Source organism: Macaca thibetana, chromosome 3, assembly GCF_024542745.1.
Source record: "Macaca thibetana thibetana isolate TM-01 chromosome 3, ASM2454274v1, whole genome shotgun sequence".
NCBI classification, from domain to species: domain Eukaryota; kingdom Metazoa; phylum Chordata; class Mammalia; order Primates; family Cercopithecidae; genus Macaca; species Macaca thibetana.
Window position 1 is genome coordinate 4,086,512 of NC_065580.1, and position 12,279 is coordinate 4,098,790.

General features: G+C 53.2%; 1 long non-coding RNA gene across 6 annotated transcripts in view; it reads left to right on the top strand.

Moving 5' to 3' along the window:
- Positions 1-947: 947 nt before the first annotated feature.
- LOC126950993 (uncharacterized) overlaps positions 948-12,279 on the top strand; it is a 37,082-nt gene continuing 25,750 nt past the window's right edge. Inside the window, exons 1-5 of one of the 6 annotated variants that reach the window (XR_007724316.1) lie at positions 948-1,104; positions 2,754-2,814; positions 6,663-6,819; positions 6,923-6,991; positions 7,717-9,129. This is a non-coding gene — a long non-coding RNA (uncharacterized LOC126950993). The other 5 variants (XR_007724313.1, XR_007724318.1, XR_007724314.1 and 2 more) reach the window with 5 other exon arrangements.

Genomic DNA, 12,279 nt, shown 5'->3' on the forward strand with positions numbered 1-12,279 from the left:
GGGATTCTTGAAGATCTTCATACAGCACAGCATCCCTGCAGGAACAGGAAAACAAGGTTATCACAAAGGTGAAGGCACTGATGGTAAATTCAGTCCTTGCAGGCATAGAACTTTCTCAATCCATCGAGGCTCCCCAAAGATCGTGTTATGGAATAGAGGAGAGGAAGTTAAAATGAGACGTGACCTTCCAGGTCTCACGTTAACCCTGTAGAGCATCCAACTGTTGTCGAGGTCTGGCGTTGGCCAGGGTTGGGGAGTGGAACCTCAGACCCACCATATTCTTGAGCCTGGCAGCTGGGAAAAGGGAATAGGAAGTCACAGCTGTCTCATCCTGCTCAATTTTACTGCCCTTTGTATTGGAGAAGGTGCAAATCATTTCAGAGCAGTCACTATCTTGCTTCTCTTCTTCATTTCTTTTCTGTCCTTTTCTTTCCATTTTTCTCCTTTTCTTTTTCCCCAAGGGAAGAGAAGAAAACTAAACAAAAGGGTTTGGGCCAGATAGTTCAAACTAGAAACAAGATGGCAGGGAACACATTCTTACAACTTTATTGCACTAGTGCAATGCATGAGGCCAGGATGAAACCACTGAGGTGTTAGGGTTAGACTAAGGAACCCTGCAACCAGCAACAGTGTTTCCTCAGGCGCTGGAGAGCAGAGGCGTGGCCTGTCTTTTCGGGAGCACAGCATGGATTGAAAACCCTGAACCTAGGCCAGGGCGGGCAGGGCATTCAGCACAGGTGAGCGACTGACTCTTATATGAACCCCGAGAGGAAGCAGCATGATCCTCGTGTTTCCGGTGAGGAGACCGTGAGGAGACGTAGTCACCTCCTCAGGCCACCGTGCTAGTTGGCATTGAGGACAGGCTGGGCGCCTCCCGCCTCTGTCCAGCAGGTGTGCTCAGCCTTGCCAGGTGTGCTCAGCCTTGCCAGGTTGTTACACTCTTTCCAAGACATTGCAACATTATTGCTATCAAGTAACAGTGAGATAAAGAAGACAGCACTGCAAGCTACCACAACCAGGGGCTAGGTTCCTTCTAAATAATTCGGGAGCGAGAAGCTTGTGGGCCATGGAGCTCTGGGAAGCTTCCAGAGCGTCAGGCTTGAGGTGGGTCTCCATCAGCGTTGAGTGGGTGGGGAAGAGCCATGGGGAATGGCACAGACAAGGTATGGGGTGGGGGAGGCACAGGTGTTTTTGAGGGCTGAGGGTCTGTTCACATGGTGGAGACGTGGGGGATGTGGCTGGAAAGTGAGGCGCCAGGAACTTAGTCTGGCGGGAGGCAGTTTTCTGCAAGCAGAGGGGAGGGAGCCAGCGAAGGTTTCAGAAGGATGGTGAAAGCAGAGCAGGTGGCTTCCACACTCCAGTCGGGAAGTACAGACTGGGGGCTCCAGGGATGCCCCTGTCCAACCTCTCAGCCTCAGAGGAGGATGGAGCCGGAAAGGAGGAATGCTTCTCCAGGTCCCGCAGCCAGGGAAGTGCTGTGGGCCCCATGCTCTCTTCAGCTCCCCACCAGGGGCCACTAGCCCTTTGTGGCTTTTTTGATTAACATTAATTAAAATGAAATGAAAATGTCTGTTTCTCAGTCACCCTGGCCACATTCACTTGTTCCACCATCACTTGTGCCGGTGACTACTGTCAGGATGTGCCAGGTCTAGGACATTCCCATCGCTGCCGAAAGCTGCGCTGCTTCTCCTGTGGCTGCTTCTGCCACGTGGCCTTAAAGGAAACCCACGCTACAGGGAGGCTGGGCATTGCCTGCCCCAGGACCCTGGTCGGAGTCCCCCCTGGTGGCTCCCTGGACCTCAGTCACGGCCCCTGAGCAGCTTCCAGCATCCCAAAGGCTCTGCCCTGGGTCCAAGGTCATTCCTCGGTTGCTCCCTGCTTCCTTTCCTCCTCTGCTCCCTGCCCCCTGCTTGTGCCCTTGGCAATGCCCTGCCCCAGTTCCTGCCCCGGAGCTGCTGGCCAGAAATGGCCGAGGCTTGCAGCTGGAGGAAGTGGGCCTGGGCTGATGAGGTGGCACCACTTTGTCCTGGAACGTCCCGCCCCTTGGCCTGGGTCCCTCTTGGGAAACAGGCGAGGTTCGAAAGGTGAGTTTTTAGAACTGTCCAATGGCAAGCTGTCACAGTTGTGTGTACCCTGGAGCTCATCCCACCATGGAAACCTCTGGAATGTCTGTCTCCGCAGTCCTCGGCGAGTGGCCCCAATAGTGGCGATGTTTCAAACTTTTGGAATATTGTTTTTGGGAAATAAAGTGACTGCTGCTCACTTAGCTGTGCCAAGTCACTTGTTTGTCTTATTCTTTTTGCTCAGCAGGTGGCATTTTTGTTCAGTGATTTTATTTGTATCCGCCTGTGTTCATCAACTATGACATATTAATCATGCAAATTAGGATATGATTAATGAAGGAAAAATTAATTCCGCCACCGCGTCTGGGTCTGCTGTGACAGCTTAGTGAATGCCCTCAATCTCTAATGCCATCAGGGCTGCTGCCGATTGATACATTAATGTTCAGGGTAAAGGTTAGGGACTGCAACCCAAAGAAACTTTCCTCTCCAGGGTTGGTGTTACAAGCACATATTTATTTGAGAGTGCACATTTTTGAGACAGTATATATTGCGAAACCCCGTCCTCCTTCGCACTGTGTTAGCAGTTTGTAGGAGGAGGGAGTTCGCTCTGTCTTTCAGTGTCTTCTAGACTGAAGCCCACTGTGACCAGGGCAAGCTCCCCGACCAACTCCGACTCTTTCTGTTTCCAAGGTTCCGGCTTCTTGTTTTCCAGATGCTATGTGCAGACCACACAGTGACCCATTCGTCCTTGGTAAGTGCTCCTTCTCTTCAGGACTCTACTCTGGAAACATGAGCTAGGGCTACAATAAGTTTATCTTCATGATACAGAGTCCTACAGATAATTTAAATGAGCGCTCCACGTTGTTTTCTCCCATCGCCCTCTGGTTAACCCTGATTTCCACCCGGCACCTGTAGCTGAGCCGTGATCTGCTTACTCCTATTGGCTTTCACTCGTGTGCTCCGGTGAGCCAGGTCCACAAACAGAATGTTTTCTTGGAACTTGGATAACCTTGCCCTGTGCACCGTGGGAACACCCCCTGGGACAGATTGTGCCATTCTGGAGACTCTCTAGGTCACACCACCTCTGTCACAGGACTTGGCTGAACCTGAGAGAGTGAGTGGGCAGTGAAGGTAGGATACCAGGTGCCCCATCGGGGAGGGGACCAGGAGGGCATCTGGCCACCAGAGAACTTGGAATCGCAGCCTGTGTTCACCCTGGGCCAACTGTGGATCCAAGCCTGTCCAGGGATCGCAGTTTACCTCTGCCCCACCCTGAGGCCATGGAAGGGAGAGGCACAAGACCGGCAACTGAGAGTTTGCTAAATGACCTGCCTTCTCAAATCTCTTCACCCTTCCTTTGCTTGTTTTGTTTTTGTTTTTTCGAGATGGAGTCTCACTCTGTCACTTGGGCTGGAATGCAGTGTTATGATCTCGGCTCACGGCAACCTCCGCCTCCCAGGTTCAAGCGATTCTCTGCCTCAGCCTCCTGAGTAGCTAGGACTACAGGCCTGTGCCACCCACCATGCCCAGCTAATTTTTGTATTTTTAGTAGGTTTCACTATATTGGCCAGGCTGGTCTTGAACTCCTGACCTCAAGTGATCTACCCACCTTAGCCTCCAAAAATGCTGGGATTACAGGTGTGAGCCACCATGCCCAGCTTCTTCACCCTCCTTTTGATATTTTTGTGACTTCTATTGCTGAGATGCTCCGAGCCTGGGTCCCCACCTTGTGACCTCCCTCCTGTATAGACTCACCCTAATTCTTTCTTTCCCACTAGCATCCCACCCCTTCCCTCCCATTTCTATTTGTCCTGTGTCACCTGCCTTCAGGTGCCCCGAGACCTAACCCCAGACTGGGAGAGGGAGAGGATGCTGGGAGCTTGTCGTGGGCGCCGCAAAGCGCCACAGACCAGCAGGTTAAACAACAGGAAGGACAACCCCACAGTTCTGGAGGCTGGAAGTCCGAGACGAGGTCAAGATCCGCAGTGTTGACTCCTTCGGAGGCGGTGAGGGAGAATTGGCCCCAGGCCTCTCTCCCTGGCAGACTGCTGGCCATCTTTGGTCCTTTGGCTTAGCAATGACCTTTTTCTGTGTCTTGTTCTTGGTCTTCCCGCCATAAGCACACCTTTCTCTCCACAGGGTATTCTTTTCATAAGGAGCAGTCAGATTAGGGGATGCATTCCTCCAGGATGACCTCTTCTTAGCTAGTTACACCTGCATGGCCCTGTTTCCAAATAAGGTCACCTCCCGAGGTGCTGGAGGCCAGGGTTTCCTCATAAGAATGTGGAGAGGAGGAGACGCAATTCAGCCCCAAACAGGGCAAAGGTCAACAAGGGGACAGCACCTGGTGACAGCAGCCCTCTGGCTCTGACAGCCCCCATTCCGCCCACCTGTAAGGGGCTCCTTCCATTGCGGGGTTGTGACTCTCGTGGCAGCCCCTCCTCCTGCTGGAAAAAACTGTACTTATGGGGCCTGCGGTGTCTCTGACTCATGACACCTCCCACTGCACTTCTTTAATGTTTGTTTGTTTGTTTGAGACAGAGTCTCGCTGTGTCACCCAGCCCGGAGTGCAGTGGCAGGATCTCAGCTCACTGCAACCTCACACAACCTCCACCTCCTGGGCTCAAGTGATCCTCCTGCCTCAGCTTCCCAAGTAGCTGGGATTACAGGCACCCGCCACCATGCCCAGCTATTTTTGTATTTTTAGTAAAAACAGGGTTTCACTATGTTGACCAATTGGTCTCAAACTCCTGACCTCAGGTGATCTGCCCACCTTGGCCTTCAAAGTGCTGGGATTACAGGCGTGAGCCACCGTGCCCGGCCACCTCCCTGCTGCAGTTCTAAGGAGCTGGAAGGTTGGGTAGGGGTGGCCCCAGCTGCTACCCCCTCCCTGGAGAGTTTTGAGACTCTGGAAGACACAGGCCGTGGCTGCACAATGGAAATAAACCATGTCACAGTCATCTTACCTTTGTTACCTGGGAAAAGCGTGCATCAGCGAGTGTCCCTTCTTGGGTGTAAATAGAAGAAATCCAACCCAATTCATGTTGGTAGCAGGGGAAATTTATTGGAAAATTGATGCAACTCCAGGGAAGGCAGGGACACAGCTGCCTTCAGAAACAGCAGGGCCTCTCTTCCCCTCCCTATCCTTGCTGTCACCAGAGGTGGCTGGGGGACTCTTTAAGGAATCTTGAATCTTCAGGTTGAGTTCCTTCCGTGTTCTTTAGGATAGAGACTGGAACAGCACCGAATTACCCCCCGGGTGTTAGAACAACACCCCGACATTTGCATCCATCTTGAGTGGAGGGGGCCTCTGCTGATCAACCTGCCCACTCAAGTTTTTCAGCTAGCCTCTCATGGAGCCGGACAGTGTTGCTAATGGGATCCTGACACCTGTTATGGATTGAATGTTTGGGTCCTCCCAAAGTTCTTTTGAAACCCACGGTGGTGGTGCTAGGAGGTGGGAACTCTGGGAAGTGATTGGGTCAAGAGGGTGGAGCTCTCACATTCTCCTCAGCACCTGGGAGACACTGAACGACCGGCTCCCAGGGCCCTTTACTCACCGCCTTTCAGGTTACTGCCGGGACATTCCAGCTGCTCTGGACGTGGAAGGAAAAGGTGTCATTAGGGAATCAGAGGTGACTCGGCCACTTCTGGCTGAGGGAATTAGGGTAAGATGCATCCCCTTCGACCCCTGGAGAGTCAAGCTTGAAGGTTTTGCAGGGTTTGTGGGTGGATTAAAACCATGTAACACCTGTTATGGGCTGAATCGCATCTCCTCAAATCCATCTGTGGAAATCCTAATCCCCAGGACCTCAGAATGTATTTGGAGATGGGGTCTTTCAAGAGGCAACTGAGTTAAGTTGGGGTCATACGGGTGGACCTTAGTGCAATATGGGAAGGGCAGGTTAGACACGGACACATGCAGTGGGAAGACCTGTGAGGAGGTAGGGAGAGGATGCCATCTACCAGCTGAAGAAGGAGGGGATACGGTTTGGCTGTATTGCCACCCAAATCTCCCCTTGAATTCTAAGAATCCCCACGTGTCAAGGGTGGGGCCAGGTGGAGGTAATTGAATCACTGGGGCAGTTTCCCCCATACTGTTCTCCTGGTAGTGAATAAGTCTGTCGAGATCTGATGGTTTTATAAAGGGGCGTTCCCCTGCACAAGCTCTCTCGCCTACCATCATGGAAGACATGACTTTGCCCCTCGTTCACCTTCTGCCATGATTGGGAGGCCTCCCCAGTCATGTGGAACTGTGAGTTCATTAAACCTCTTTCTTTTATAAATTACCCAGTCTCAGGAATGTCTTTATTGGCAGCGTGAAAACAGACTAATGAATACAGGAGGCCTCAGAGGGCAGCAACCCTGCTAGCCTTGGTCTTGAACTTCCAGCCTCCAGAACATGAGAGAATGAATTTCTTGTGTGAGTCCCCAGTCTGTGGGACATTGTTATGGAGACTGAGCTGATCTGTGCGACCCCCGAAGCCCTGTCCTCACCCCGAGCAGCACACGACAGGCTCGGGAGATGTCCACAGTGGGCCGGCCGTCCTCACGGAGCACCGCGCCTTGGGCATGGACACTGTGTCCCTGCTCCACCAGGTCTGCGAGAGACACAGAGCAGCTGGGCTCAGCGTCTCCAGCCTCATCGCTCACCACCTCTTCCAACCCCGGGCTCTGGTCAGATTCGTCATCCTGGCCTAGATTCAATCATGTCCCCTCAGAGAAGCTGCCCCACGCACAGGGCCTCCAGAGCCAGGTGAGATGCCCTCAGGGACGCACATTCTCACTATGTCCGCAGTTCTGAGGCCTCACTGTGTGTTTCTTTTCTTTTCTGGTCTGTCTTCCCGCTACATGAGAAGCTGCCTGAAGGCAGGACCCTTCCCGACTGTCCTGTCCAGAGGATCCCCCATAAAGATGGCCCTGGGCAGGTAAGAGGAGCCAGGACATGCTTATGGATGGACACAGAGCCCAGGCCTGAGCTGAGGACATGTGGGGCCCTGGACTGCCAGTCACTTCTCTGGGTCTCCGATCCCTCCATCTGGAAACACGGAGTTCTTGGGGAGCTCTGTGAGGCCCCATGGGACAGAGACGTTGATGTCATCAGGCAGCACACGCTGCTGAGCCCCGAGAGTGAGCAGGTGAATGGTACCTGGGCCAGCCTGTGGGAGAGCCCCAGCATGGGGCAGTCAATGTGGGCCTGAGGCCAGGGGACCGCTGAGGAGACGGAGAGGAAGGGCCCCTGTCTAGGAGCCTTACCCCAGATTGGAGCTGGGCCTGGGGAGGGGTCCTGAGCCCCTCAGCCCCTCTCTGGGTGGCTGAGAAATCCACCGCTCATCTTTGGTTTCTGAGCAATTTACAGAGAATTGCTAATGGTTTTATGAATCATGGGAAACAGAGAATGCTGTTTTATTTTTCTGCTTCTGACCTCTCAAAAGAGATTTCCAGATGCCTCATACAAGTTGATTCCGTATAATCGAGTCAAGAATTTCATGACGTGACTCAGCATTTAAATCTCCTAAAGGCAGATATGTCACCCGAAGACAGAGAGTTACCGAACTCTGATTTTGCCATAGTTTGCGTACAGGTGAAACAGAAAAGAAGTGGTGCGTTGGGCGGGAAAGCTTTGAAACAACTTGACTCTTTCTTCTCCCAGTTCCCCTCTTTCCTGGAGACCTGGATCCTCGGGAGTCTGGAGGTGCTCCCTGCTGCATAGCCACATGGGCAGCGGGTGAGTGGGTGGGGAGAAGGGTTCGGGCAGGCTGGGCCCTCGAGAGGCTGGGCCGCAGGTGTGTCCCAGTAGGTCCAGGGCCCCTGCATCCTCAGTGCCCTTTAGGAAGCACTCAGCTGGCTTGGACGATTAGCAATTTGGAGTGTGTGAAGCTGGGAGTTCAGAAATGGGGGGCGTTTCGAAGCGGGCTCATCAAGCGCCTGACCTCCTTCATCTCCTCTTGAGGACCTGGGCCTGCCTGTCCCCCACTCTGTCCACAGCCTCAGCCTCCCTGCAGCCAGCTCCCTCTCCCTGGGAGAATGGCTCTGGTTTCCTTGTGGCAGACAGGATTTGCTTCCAGGAGAATGCCGTGTGCACAGGGGTCTAAATCCGGACTCCAACTAATCGTTGATGACAAAGAAGGCACCTCCACACTGGCTGAGAGTAGACTCAGGCCTAGAACTGGTCAGTCCCCTAAATGTCATTGCTAGTAAAGGACAGGGCAGGGAGGGAGAGGACGGACACTGAGCTTTCAGCCGCGCTGTGCACTGGAGTCACAGACGGGCCACTACGGCCACCACCAGCATCTCCTCCTGCATTTGGAAGGAATGCTGCCCGGGTTTACCGATGTGGTGAGTGCTGTGGGAGTGCTGAGCCTTTCTGTGCACAGTGGGCGTTTGCAGGATGTCAGAAATGTGGTTTTGCACAAAAGTAAGGTACCCCTGGGAAGGCCCAGCAATTACAGGGGAGGAAACTGAGGCAAGGTCCTTGGCTAGGAGGTGGGGGCTGAGGAGCCAGGGAGCTCTGGATGGAGCTGTGGCATCGTATTGCTCCCCCACACTGGTGAGGCCTTGGATATTTGGGTCACGCTTGTATTAGTGGAGGTGCATTTTTCTCCTCTGTCCCACTCGGGTACAAGAGTGGGGACTCCTCTTCACACATACTATGGTTCCTTAGGTGTCTGGGCCCCACCCTTCCTCTGGGCTGGGGCAGGGGCAGGGTGGAGCCCTGAGGCAGCTCCTTGGGCAGACAGAGCCCATAACGTGATCCACCTGCCCACTCGGACGTTTCAGCTAGCCTCTCATGGAGCCAGACAGGATTGCTAATGGGATCCTGATACCTGTTATGGACCGAGTGTTTGTGTCCTCCCAGAGTTTTGATGTTGAAACCCACGGTGATGGTGCTAGGAGGTGGGGCCTCTGGGAAGTGACTGGGTCAAGAGGGTGGAGCCCTCAGGGATGGGATTAGTGCTCTTATGAAAGAGGCTGGGAGAGCTCCTTCGTGCTACTGCCACTTGAGGACAAGCGGGAAGTCCTCTGTCCGCCAGCCTGGAGGAGGCCCTCACCAGAGCCTGAGCAGGTCGGCACCCTGTGTTGAGGCTTCAGTCTCCAGAACCGTGAGAAATAAACGTGTGGTTTATAAACTGCACAGTCAATGGTATTTTGCAATAGCAGCCTGCTGCACAGGCTAAGATAGTCTCCTAGAATGCGAGATTCAGAAGGCGACTGTGTCGATGGGGAAAATGCCCTGGGGTGCACAGAGGGCAGCGGGGCCAGGGCAGCAAGACAGGCCCCACTTCTTGCTGCCTCGAACTTATCCTGAGGACGTGGGATGCGGCATGTGGGGATCGGGAGAATGTGTTCGGTGCCTGGGGTGATGCTGGTGAGGCCAGGCAGAGGCTGAACATCCCAGGGCCTTGCGGGGCACGAGGCTTTCCAGTGCTGAACTGGGATGGGAGCAGGATCTGCTTTGGGGCTCCCATGGGCCTGTCCCGGGGGGACTGCTCCCAGGGAACATGGCGTCTGCAGGAGCTCCATCCGCGCACCCTCTTCTGGCCTCTTCCCCGCTTCCTGCATTCTGTCTAGTCAGTAGCTTGAGTCGGTGGACATAGGTGCACGTGGGCTGAAGTGGGATGACACAAAAACCCACTGTGCATTAATGAGAGCTGCAGCCCCTGTCAGAGGCCGAGGGAGCCCCAGCTTCTCAGGGGAGTCCTGAAAACCCTGGGGACCTGTATCGTATCCTGAGATCTGCCCCTCAGTCCCCTCCGCTGGGTCATCGCAGGAGCTAGATGGTGTGTGCTGCTATGATGTAGATAAGGAGGGTGAAGAGTTCCTCATCCTGGCAGGAGTGGGAGGCCTGAGCCCCAAAGCTGAATGAGAACCCATGCCACTGATGGCTCCACAGTGACCAGGAATGCTGGTCACCAAAGCAGGCCTGGACTCAGGGACAGATGCCAAGCCACAGACACACCCTCAGTTCCATTTCATTTCAGAATCTAAATGTCACATCCGAGACCTGTCAAAGTACCGGGTAATTAGAAGTGAACAAGAGGCAGACGTGGACTACAGGTTAGAGACCGCGCGATTCTGGGTGTGACACTGTATATAGCAGCTGAAGTCAGGGGCACGCCACATTCAAGGCACTGTGTGGCACTCCTCTTGGGTTCTTTCCCTCTGTCTTTCCTGGGAGGCATAGGGCATCGTAACCCCATTTCACCCCTGAGGCACGGTGTGGGGAGAAACGTCACATTATTGGTCATAGGTGACGGAGCTGGGAGTGGAACCTGGTGCCTTGGAACCTAGAGTCTGGGCCCGGAGCCATCCACCACACAGGTCTGGTGTGTCCATGCTCACAAAGTGCTGCCCGTGTTTCACAGGATTTACACTATGCTGAAGATTCTGGGGTGTGTGGTACCTGTACTTGTGTGCATTCCTCTTTGAGCAAGAGTCAACATGTAACCGGCAATATTTGAACAAGATGCTAACAGGTCCACTACGTTCTTGTGTCAATTAAGAAACAAAACCAAAGTTGTCCCTGGTACTCCACTGGCTATGGAATCAAGGTGACACTCCCTAGGGTGGCATAAATCCCTTAGGTCTCTCCAGAACATTCCATTCCTGATAAGCTTCCAGATATTTTACACGTGGAGTATACATCTTATTCTTCCTCTCTCCGCTTAGCCTTCCATCTGCCTGCAGCACCCTGTCGCTCCTCCACTTCTAAAGATCTTGTGTTCTTCTCGACCCAGTTCCAATACTGTCGTTTCTGTGCATCTCCGACTGCCAGGGCCTGTGTTCCTACGCCCTGTGGAAGGGTGCCCAGCGATCACACTCCCTCCACACGCTCTTGTCTCTTCCGAGCCTTCAATGCCATCTTTCGCAGCTTCTGCAGTCTACAAGCCTGGAACTCCGGACTTGACTGTGTAACTAATGGTGCATCTCCACTCGATATCCAAAGGCCTCTTCAACTGTACAGAACAGAAGCTCGACTTTCTCTAGGTTCTCACATCCAAGTAAATGGCACTGCCTTTTGCCCAGTTGTTCAGGCAGCACCTGAAAAGCATCCTTTATTCTTCAATGCCTCCCATGCTGCGTATCCACACCAAGCAGCAGGACTGTCTTTTTCTCCAAAACACACCTGGATGGGGCCTCTCCTGGCCGCACTAAGCCCCTGGGCATCACTGTCACCTGGAGTGTGTGGACAGCCTCTGGTGGGCTCCCTGCTGCAGCTGTTCCCGTCCTCTATTGCACAGAGCAGCCAGTGAGCTTTGAAACACAAATCAGGGCCTGACACTGCCCTGCTCTAAGCCCCAAGCTCTCTCTTGGCCTCCCAGCTTCCCCAGAACAAATCCCAAAGTCTCGGCGTGGGCGACAGGCCCACACCGCACAGCCCCACCTACTCCCAGCAGGCCGCATCTCTTCCTGCTCCCCAAATGTGACAAGGTTGGTATCGCCCATGCGTGTGGGTTTCCCTCTGCCTAGAGCCCTCGTTCCCTGCCATTAAAAATGCCTTTATCCACATCACTTGGTTCCAGCTCCAAAGCCATTTACTCAGTGAGGGTCTCCCACCCACTCACCCACTCACCTCACCTTATTTTTTTCTTCCACACCACTGGTTACCATCTGCAATTGAATGAAATTATTTACCGAATCTTATTTTATATTGTCCTATTTCCTTAGCGGACAAAAACTCAAAATTACGAAAGTAAGGACTTTGCCTTGAGTGTTGTTCTACACCCAGGTGATCAGAACACAGAAACCTTTGATAACTTTGTGCTGAAACAAGAAAGGCTGTTTCCCTTGTTGGATCATTTGTACCTGAAATCAGGAAACTGCCTGCTGGAGCCTCTGTTCCTGGCATACACTTGGTGCTTAACACATGCTCGTTAAATACACGAACAGATACCTAAATAACATCATTCAATTTTTCCCTTCTCATTGATTGAGATGGTTTAGCGGAGTCCCCACCCAAATCTCATCTTGAACTCTAGTTCCCATAATCCCCATGCACGGTGGGAAGGACCCAGTGGAAGGTAATTGATACCCCCATGCTGTTCTCATGATACTGAGTGAGTTCTCACGAGATCTGATGGTTTTATAAGGGGCTTTCCCCCCATTCGCTCTGCACTTCTTGCTGCCACCACGTGAAAGAAGGATGTGTTTGCTTCCCCTTCCGTCATGATCATGATCGTGTTTCCTGAGGCCTTCCCAGCCCTGCAGAACCGTG